Source organism: Akebia trifoliata, unplaced genomic scaffold (genome assembly GCF_017979445.1).
Source record: "Akebia trifoliata isolate Shusen 1 unplaced genomic scaffold, ASM1797944v1 Contig00278, whole genome shotgun sequence".
NCBI lineage: Eukaryota > Viridiplantae > Streptophyta > Magnoliopsida > Ranunculales > Lardizabalaceae > Akebia > Akebia trifoliata.
In genome coordinates, this window is record NW_028236926.1 from 7,501 (window position 1) to 18,968 (window position 11,468).

The window sequence follows — 11,468 nt, forward strand, 5'->3', positions numbered from 1 at the left end:
ATATAGCAGACCGAGGAACACAGGCGCCTGGACCCACCCATCCATGAGTGTAAGAGGTGCGACTATTTATGAAAAAATATAAGTAAAATAACATGAAGTGTCCCTAAAACAACCGACTCGGTCACTGTCAACAAGACATCAACCAACCTTCATTGGGCTAATTTTTAAAAGGGCTTCTATTAACATGCCATCTTTTACTTGTAGCATACCAAACTATATACGTAAACCTACGTGACCTCGATTGGAATCTGTGTACGTGGTTCGCGGCCCCTCTAAAATTAACTTGGTGGTTCATAGGGATGGGATAGTTAAAGACAATTCATTTATTGATTCACTTTGATTTCATAGATTGATTTGCTAGCTAACTTCGTTTGTGTATATATATATAATACAAGTATTTAAGGTATAAATATAATTATTATATTAAAAAATATTAAATTAAATAAAAATTAATTAGTTTAATGATTTAAATTTTAAATATAAACAATGAAAAATAGAATAAATTTGATTTGATTTATCAAACCAATTAAAAAATTATTTGGTTCATCAAACCAAATGTTTGATTCATCGAATCCAATCAAAATTTGGTGGGGTTGTGGTTCACTTGATTGTAGTAAATTGATTCACTTCATATTGGTTCATGGTCTAACAGCAACGAATTGGGTAACATAGATTTAAACATTAGTTTAATTTCTCAAATATTGGTGTGTTGTAAGTAAAAGTTAGTTTACCAATAAAATCTCTCAATATTTAATGAAATATCAAAATAGTTCCATCTTATTTTTATTTTTATTTTTATTTTTATTTTTATTTTTATTTTTATTTTTATTTTTTTTTTTAACGTTTTAAAATTTTATTTTGACAAATGGATTGAAAGACTAAAAAACCAAGAACGACAATAATGAGCTTGAGCTGCCTTATTTGCTAAGTTATTGACAATTATGTCGTTGCAACTTGGAATCCACTATGATGTTCTCTCTCTAAAGAATTAAAAAAAAAACTTGCAAATATCCTATGGTATGTATGAAGATGCCGCCAACTTAGTTAAGTTCGTGAAGGCTCGTGGAGTGTTGATTGCACAACGTTAACAACTAATCACCTTGTTTGCATAGTAAAAAATCACCTGGTCTACCTAGTAAAAAAACATATTGTGAGTCCATCCAACTAATTTTTTCTTTTATTATGTTCAAAATCATGATGATTGATTGGGCATCTCCTTCACTAAGATCCCTTATAATCTAATCTCCTTTACTAATTTCATTGTGTGTTTGAAGGCATTGGCTTCACTTCATTTGTAATTTGAGATTTAAACGGCAACCACATTGTCATTACAATCATGCTATGGGAAAAATATATTTGAGGGTAATCTAGTCGTAAAATAAATTTTGGAGATATATTTTAGGCATCTTAATGTGGGCCTTTAGGGGACAAGTTAACACAACCCAAATAAAATAACATGAAGTGTCCCTAAAATACCTGACTCAATCTCAATCTTGACAACACCAAACCATCTCCTTTGGGCTAATTTTTTATTGGCAAATCAACTTATTTTATTTTATTTGTTAGTTTTTTTTTATTTTGGTAAGCACTAAGCAAGTCATAGTTACCAACAATAAAAGGAGCTCAAACACATTATAAATTTTTTTTTTATTGAAGAAGGGACCAATTGAGAAAAAAAACAAAAGTAATGATGGTGACTCTAGATATGATTATCCACTTTGCTTTAGCAAGTGTGAATACCATTTTTTCCCTCTCACTAAAAAATGACACATGTTTCTCGGGATAATTTAAATATCATGTATGGACACAAATATGGTAAACAACGTAAAAGTGTTGATATGGGTTGGGGTCAGATCAATCAAGTTTCTTTGACCAAGGACACATCAAAGGGTCAAATCGAATAATTTATAAGATCAAGAACAATCAGATGTTCCTGTGATCAGGTGCCCTGTAAAAGCTGAAGAAATGATATTTTTAAGGAAATGGGAAATTATATTTTTAAGGAAAAGGGTCTGCCTAAGGGCAAAGTAGTTTGACACAATAACCCCTTGGCTCAATACGAACTCGAATGGAATAACCTTAAGGATTCCACTATTCTCAATTTTAGGGTATAAGTTTAAATGTACTGAAGGCAAGGCACCAACACGGTTTCAATGATCAAGTTAGATCAGCTCAATGTTACGTAATAGCTTGGCGTAAGTTATAGAGATATGATAAGATAAGACTTTAGAGGGATCTGAACTCTCTGAGATCAAATCTCCCTCTCTCTCTATCACTCGTTATATATATCCCAGTGTAGAGGGAAATAAATGCATGTTAAATCTAAGATGTACACGTGTCTGAATTGACTAAGTGGTACCAGGTGCAAAACAATATACGGAGTGCAGTCCTGCGGGTAGGGCAGGTCAGAGCAGAGACCTCCCTAGTCTAGCTGGCAAGGTAGCATAGCAATAAGTCAGACCAGGCCCGCCAAGTAGGACAGGCCAGGTCCTAAGAAAATCGTAAAACTATTGCATGCACGTCAATCCTGGAGATCACGGAAGAGATCTTTGCAGGTAAGTATAATCAATCCATAAGATTCCGATAAGGTAAACAACTCCGCAGAGTTAGTGAAAATCCCATGATTGCTGCCTATGGAAGAAGAAACCCTAGGGACAGTTAGAGGGATAAATAGCACAGTAAGTATTATAGAGAGGGATCCTTCTAGAGAGATTGGAGTCTAACCAATACTAAGGATGATTCATCTACTTCTCTAACGTGAGCGTCGGAGTGATTTTGGCAGGTACCACGCCGTTGCGAGAAGGGAGGTGTTAGGAACGACTTCATATTAGTGCGGTAGGATTCATCGTAGTTGTTCATCGAATTCCAACCACACACCCAGTATTAATCAAGAGCTCATTGTTCACCATCTTCCTCATTTTTTTCTTTCCTCATATTCACCATGTTTTAATTACTTCCATTGACTTAATCATCTAAGTATTTTGGTAAGCACCATATTGATTCCTTTTTTTTTTCCTTCTTACCTCTTCATTGGAGTTGAGTAACTTCACCAATCACCATAGAAACCATTTGAAGCAGATATCAACCAAGTCACTTTAGCCACATATCTTGAGGAGTGGAGGGCCTAAAAAATCACCCCAACAATTATGTTGTTATATGTAAAAGAGTGAGTTAGTACTGGTTGTATTGTATGAAACAATTTTTAAAAACATAATCCTAGTAAAATTGGGAAACCATATTTGTAAAGCATTAATATTCTTTTCAAAATGTGATTTATAGATTATTTGTAATTCATTGCATTCCAACCATATAATTGCAAATTGTTAATATATTTATTCTCCTAACCTCATAATGAGATATTAAGGAAAATCGATATCATTCTTTGTTTTTGTCTTCACATGGTATCAGAGCACCAATCAATAATGGCCAACTCATCTACTACTTCCCCTATTCATCCTTCTCCCACACACTTCTTTGCTATAAAACTCACCAAGACTAACTATCTATTGTGGTGTTCTCAATTTATCTCACTCCTTCGAGAGTTATAACCTTTACAATCTTGTTATTGGTATCTCAGAATGCCCTCCAAAACTTACACCTGCAATAGGAAAGGCAAAACCAGAAATCAATCTTGAAATATGTTACCTGGCAACGACAAGATCATACCATTATAAGTTGACTTCTCTCATCTCTCATAGAAATCTTTCACTCCCAAATCGTTGTGTTTGGTACTTCCCTTGAAGTCTAGATTGTTCTTGAACGATCCTATATTAGTTATTCAAAGGCTTGCATCATGAAATTAGGCCTTCAATTGCAAAATATAAAATGTGGTTCTTCCACTATCTCAAAATACATAGGGAAAATCAAAGATATTTCTAGTAGGGAAAACCTTCAATCTAGTTATTAAACCTACAATTATTCAAGTAGTTCTTATTCTTACGGTCTCTAAAGGGTGGATCATACAAAAAAATTAAATGTCCATAATGCCTTACAAGAAGAGGTGTATATGTTTCAACCTCTTGGATTCATTGATTCTCAACACCCTTTCATGTTTGTCAACTTCTCAAATCTATCTATGGCCTCAAACAAGCCCATAGAACTTGGTTTGAGCAACTTAGTTTGTTTCTTCTTGAACAAGGATTTATTGGATCTTAAACGGATATCTCCATTTTCATCTACAACAACTCCAGTCCTATACTCTATGTTTTCATTTATGTAGATGATATCTTGATCACGAGAAATCAATCCCATGTTTTTTCTAACCTTATTCTCAAAGTTGGTTTTGTATTCTCCATCAAAGATCTTGGCCCTCTCCATTTCTTTTTGGGAATTGAAGTTATTCGTCAACCAAATGGCATTTTACTTTCTCAACAATGATATGTTGAGGATCTTTTCATCCATGCTAATATGATTGATCGCAAACCACTTTCTATACCATTTTTACCCACATTTAAACTATCTTGTCTTGGGGGTACTCATCTTGATGATCCAACACCCTGTCAGAGCATTGTTAGTGCACTTCAGTATGTCCCCTTAACTCGACCAGATATTGCATTTGCAATGAAAAAAGTCTACAAATTCATTAACCTACTTCTAATCATTGTGCTTCGATAAAAAGGATCCTTTAATACCTTAAGGCCACTATCACCCATGGACTTTTGTTTCATCAATCTCCATCTTTACAACTCTCAATTTACTCTAATGTAGATTGGGTTGGATGCCTTGATGATTGGGAGTCTACTAGTAGCTATGCAATTTTCCTAAGTCCAAACTTGATTTCATGGAGCTCTTGAAAACAATCCATTGTGGCTTGATCAAGTATTGAATCGAAATATTGGTCCCTTGCTAACTTAGTAGTCAAGTTAATCTGGTTATAATCTCTACTTCAAGAATTGAGTATTTTCCTTCTTACGACCCCTATTCTCTGGTGTGACAATGTGGGAGCTATATACATGACTGCAAATTCAATCTTTCATGCCTGTACAAAATACGTCGAGATTGATTTCTAAAAGTGCCCTCGATCCGCGGGGTGCGCGGATCCGCTATTGACCTTTGAGGTTTTAGAGTCGCCACCTAGTTATTACGGTCTAGGAATCGAATACTGACTCTAAAAAAGCAAATACTATTAATCTACGAAAGAAAAATACGGGTCTGAGGATCACGTTACAGGATTGGAAGGTGTTAGGCACCAACCCCGCCCGGCAAACATCGGTGTCTACTAATTCTCAAATAAAACTACATTACTAACAAAACCTAAATAATAATAAAAAAAAATAAAAATAGTTACCTTTTTTGAACGCAACGATTTTGTTCCCTTAAATTTGATAGAACAACTCCTTGTACAGTATTCATCGCTTCGTTTTGTTATCGAATCTGATTTCTGATCTCCAAGTTGATGTATCTTCTTCTTGGATTTGTGAGTTTTCTAATTTTTTTTATTGATTCTAAGATATTTTAGAAGGGTTTTTGGTGTTTTTTGAGCTAAAGTTGGGGTATGGATGTTAGGTAAGGAGTTAGGGCTTCAAAATTAGGGTTTTAGGGATGTTGGGGAGGCTCCTTGACCTACTTTTTATAGGATTTATTTTTTGGTACGAAAATAGGTTGTAGAGACCCTTATTTGTAGATTTTTTTTAGTGCTTGTTTTGCTAGAGTTAGTATTTAATTATAATTGTTTTAGGTAGAATTAGTGTTTAATTAGAATTATTTTAGGTAGAGTTATACTTTAATTAGAATTGTTTTAAATAGAGTTATATTTTAATTAGAATTATTTTAAATAGATTTATTGTTTAATTAGAATTCTATTAGGATTTTGACTTTTAGTCTCACTTGATTGACTTTAAGATTTTGACTTTAGTCTTACTTGATTGATTTTAATTTTTTGACTTTAGTCTTACTTGATTGACTTTAAGATTTTGACTTTAATTTTAATTTTAATTAGGATTTCACTTTACATTAATTAATATTTTATTATTAATTTCAAAATTTTTAATTATTAAAATTGTAAAATTATCGTTTTACTCTCGGAGATGACTTTTTGCGTTTTAAGTCGTTTTTCAATGTTCCAGGATGTTTTAAATTCGATTTTTCATAAGGATTTTGATGGGATTATCGATTTGTGTCATTTATAAAATTTTTTGTGCGAAATGGTCGTGAACTTTATAAGGGACATTTTTGTAATTTTGTCAAATTTTGTGAAAATTGGCGAAATAGTTTATTTGGTTTCGATTTGTTGTTTTATGTATTTGAAAGGGTTTTCCTAAGCGTAATGTAAGCTTTAGGGATGTTTGGAGATTATGAATATTTTGATAATTTGATCATTTTTTAGTGATTTTTATCGTAAAACTTCTTTTTGTCTGCAAGATGATGATTTCTACGTTTTTTAGGTTATATTTTCCTAGCGTAGCGTGGTTTCTACAATTTTATTAGTTTTAGATACCTCATCTGAATTTTTGAAACAGATCTACTAACAAATAAAGCATTTGAATAAACATCCATCATTGGGAACCGTTGCAATCGGATTGACGAGTTGATTAATCAGGCGAGTATAAAAACGGGGTGTCTACAGATGCCCCTATTTGACAGAGGGTTGAAGCAAACTAGATAGCAAATCTATTTTGGTAGATAGTGCGATATTCGAATGCCAAAACTAGTGACAGTTTATTTTGCAGCCTGATTTAGCAATTCGTCAGGATGTTCGGATCTTTGAAGATAAAACTCTCCCCGAACTAGAAGTTTGTCAGGTCCTTGAGTGCGAACTCTCACTAACGGTGTCAGATCCTTGAATTTTTAGAAAATTTTCCTTGACTAATGAAACAAATGCAAGTACGTGTACTTGAAATCTGAGATAAATCTTAGATGGTCTGAGCAAACACTGAGCATAATCTTGAGTATAAACTGAACATAAACTAGGCACAAACTGAGCATAAACTATGTATAATTGAGTATAATTCCGAGAAAACCTTCGGTGGCATCTGAGCATAATTCCGAGAAACCCTCGGTGGTATCTAAGCATAATTCCGAGAAAATCCTCGGCGACATCTGAGCATAATTTCGAGAAACCCTCGGTGGCATCTGTGCATAATTCCGAGAAACCCTTAGTGGTATCTAAACGTAATTCCGAGAAAACCCTCAGTGGCATTTGAGCATAATTCCAAGAAACCCTCGGCGATATCTGAGCAGAATTCCGAGAAACCCTCGACGGTATCTGAGCATAATTCCAAGAAACCCTCGGCGGTATCTGAGCATAATTTCGAGAAAATCCTCGGTGGCATCTGAGCATAATTTCAAGAAATCCTTGGTGTTATCTGAGTATAATTTCGAGAAACCCTCGGCAGCATCTGCGCATAATTTCGAGAAACCCTCGACGGTATCTGAGCATAATTTCAAGAAAACCCTCGATGGCATCTGACTGAGTAAAAATGGAAGGAAGGAATGAATCCGGGAAAAAATGATTGAAAATGAATTTGGAAAAGAGTGATTAAATCTAGGAATGAATAGATCTAAGAAAGAATGATTGAAAATGAATCTGGAAAAGAATGATTAAATTTGGGAGTGAATAGATCTAGGAAAGGATGATTGAATTTGGAAAAGAAATAATGCCCTATCTCCTATTCTAGGTGAATGGGTTATGAGTTAATCTCTGGGCAAAACCAAATGTGAGATCAGAAACGTTTCTTTTTTAACCTTAAAGTTTTTCAAAATTTTATGAATTTTAACTTCTTTTTAACCTCATGGATTTTCAAAAAAAATGTTATCACGAGGGTAATCTTAAATTAGGGGTTCCCATTATCTTTTAGGATTATCATTAATCAGGGTTGAAATAAAAAATGCGCCTAGTTTGATAAGAAACATTGTATTGACCACATCTTGAAAAAAAAAAACAAAAAAAAAAAAAAAATACCCCTAGTATAAGGGGAAACTACATATCAGAGAAAGAAAAATACCTCTTGTTTGAATGTTTGAAATATTTGATTACCACAAGCGCAATAAAGATTCAACTTTTAATTTCGACATTTTATATTGAAGATTTTGAGTTAGGCTCAAAAGAACAAGATGCTTCCTTTAGAGACTCATCATGGAATTCACCCTTATCTCCTTTGGTTCACTTGGGGAATTAAAAATTTTCAGATCGATCGTAGACAAGATACTTGTGGCTTCTGAGTCTGTGCTTGGTTTAAGTTAAGTATTGAACTTGATTATTCGGACTTCTGATGTTTCAGCTCGGACCGCTCTTAGCTTTTTAACTCCTCGGAGATTTTTTCGTTTTTTCTTTGTTGCTCTAACTTTTGTCTAGATTGCCCTTTCAGATTTTCAAACTAGCGAATTTTTTGCTCTGATTGTTGCCAAGACCGTCTTTTCGAATTTTCAACCTTACGAGCTTGCCTTAATTTTTGCCTAAGTCGCCATTTTCGGGTTTTCAGCCTAGTAGGCTTTATTATTTTTTTTCTTCTGAACTTCTAGAGTTACTGTCTGGTCATACTTTACTATTTTCTTTGACTTTTTCACACGGTACTTAGGATGATTTTTACAGGTAGGCTTAGGACTGGGTATAAAAAGAAAAGGAATTCTAAGGCTCAACAACCCAAATGCCTCTTGTGTGGCATTTCTTTTAAAAAATTTCTTTGAACTTTCTTCCCTATATATTTATTTTTTTATTTTGTGTAGAAAAAATATATATATTTATTTTTTTATTTTGATGTGGTCGGGCCTGAAGTAACTTCTCAGGTTGCCTACGTACCCTAGAATTTTGAGATCAGATCAAAACGTAGTTCAAATTCTTTCCTCCTTAGGTTAGGTGATCGGGGTGAGAAATAAAAATGCATTTTTTTAAAGGCTGCAAAGGGGTTGAGAAATGATACATTGAACTGGGTAATAGGACAATTGATTCGGCCAAAGATGACCTCCTTAAATGTAGTACAGTTTAATTTGGTCAAGGTTGGTTGGTTCTGGTAATTCGATTCCATCATAATCTTGAAGTCTGACAACTTTTCCTGGTAATATTTCATTAATGATGAACGGACTCTCCAATTTAGTTTGAACTTCCCTCTAGGGTCAAAGATAGGTGCCCGATTTTCTTCGAGTACCAAATCCCCAACTTGTAAGTGACGGGCCTTGATCTTTTTGTCAAATGCACGAGCGACTCTTCTTTGATAAGCTTGCACGTGGTACAAAGCTCTTAGTCGTTTTTCTTCGATCAAATTTAATTCTTTACACTGTTGACGAACCCAATCTGCTTCTGACAACTGACTTTCCAGCAAAACCCTAAAAGATGGGATTTCCATTTCAACTGGCAAGACTGTTTCCATGCCATACACTAAGGAGTAGGGAGTAGCTCCAATGGAGGATCAAATTGAAGTTCGATATGCCAATAGTGCAAATGACAGTTTTTCTGACCAATTTCGATGTGATTGACACATTTTCTTGATGATAGTCGTAAGATTCTTATTAGCTGCTTCGATTGTTCCATTGGTCTGAGGACGGTAATGAGATGATTTGTGGTGTGAGATTTTGAACTTTGAACACAATGTAATAACCTCAACTTTGAAGTGTGACTCGTTATCAGAAATCAGTTCCGAAGGTACCCCGTATCGACTGATGATGTTCGTTTGGATAAACTTTGCAACTCAAGATGCTGTGAGAACAACATAAGAGGTAGCTTCGACCCACTTAGTAAAATAATCGATAGTAACTAGAATGTATTCATGACCATTTGATGCCTTAGGCAATATTTTACCAATAATGTCAATTCCCCAAACTGAGAATGGCCACGGTGCAGTCAGACCAACTCATTGAGAAGGTGGCACATGTATGAGGTTTGCATGTATTTAGCATTTGTGACAGGTCTTGACTATGTGATGACAATCTGTTTCCATCGTGGGCCAGTAGTACTCTTGTCTCATAATTTTCTTAGCTAACATTTTCCTACTCATGTGAGGACCACAGTCCCCTGAATGTAGTTCAACCATTATCTGTTCAATTTGATCTTCATCAACGCATGACAAATAAATCCCATCATAAGACCTTTTGTATAAACTTCATGAATTGAGATGCTAATCTTAGTAAGGTTTGTCGTTCCTTCCTCGATGCTTCTTCCGGAAATTCTTATTTTTCCAACATTCTTTTTATATCTGTGTACCATGGTTACCCATCAGGTAATCAAGTAGCAATGTTGATCTGATGGCAATATGTAGGTTTGTCTTTGATTTCGACGGTGATCGATCTCAATTCCATGCTAGGGGGCAAATGGATCATTGAAGAGAGAGTGGCTAAAGAGTCAGCAAATCTATTATCTTCCCTTGACAGGTGTTGGAGCATGATAGCTTTAAACTTATTCACTAAGTTTAACAGATACTCATGATAGGGCTTCAACTTTTCATCCCTAGTTTTCCATTCTTCCAACGACTGATGTATGACCAAGGCTGAATCCCCGAATACTTCAATTTCTTTGATACCCAAATTCAAAGCAACTTCAAGTCTAGCGATGCATGCCTCAAATTCTACTGTATTATTGGTGTTGGAGAAAGCTAACTTAATAGCGATTGGAATGTGACATCCTTCAGGAGAAATCAAAACTGCCCCTATTCCGTATCCATTCTGATTTGGCGGCCCCATCAAAGTATATCTGCCATGTTTGATTCTGTGGTTCTTCTTCAACATGCAAGATATTTTCATCTGAGAACTGATCAAAAAGCCTTATTCCTTCTACCACTAGATAATCTGCCAAGTATTCTGCCACAGCTCTCCCCTTGATAGATTTTTGTGTAACATGCGTGATGTCAAACTTTGATAACAACAATAACCATCGTGCTGTTCTCCCTGTCAGTGCTGGTTTCTCGAAGAGATACTCGAGAGGATCCGTCCGAGATAACAACATAATTGAATGAGATAACATATAGTGCCGGAGTCTCTGAGTAGCCCGTACTAATACTAAACAAGTTTTTTCGAGGGTCGAATACTTTCATTTATACTCTAACATCTTTTTGCTGATGTAGTAGATAACCCTTTCTTTGCAAGTATCTTTGTCATACTGTGCAAGCATGCATCCCATAGCTTCTTATGTAATTGACAGATAAAGAAGAAATGGTTCACCCGGTGTAGGTGGAACCAAAATAGGCAGGTTCAAGAGATATTACTTGACTTGGTCGAAAGCTTTTTGACATTGCTCATTCCCAACTGTTGGTCCATTTTTCTTGAAAAGCTTGAAAATCGGTTCGCAGACATTGATGAGTTGAACGATAAATCTGTTGACATACTGGATTTTGCCTAAAAAACCTCGAATCTATTTTTCAGTCTCAGGTGATGGCATTTCTTGGATGGCTTTAATCTTCACAGGGTCCACTTCGATCCCTCTTTGACGGATCACAAATCCCAATAATTTTTCAGAAGTTACTCCAAATACAAATTTCTGCGGGTTGAGTCGGAGTTGATATTTTTGAATCTTTGTGAGAAACTTTTTTATTGCAGCAACG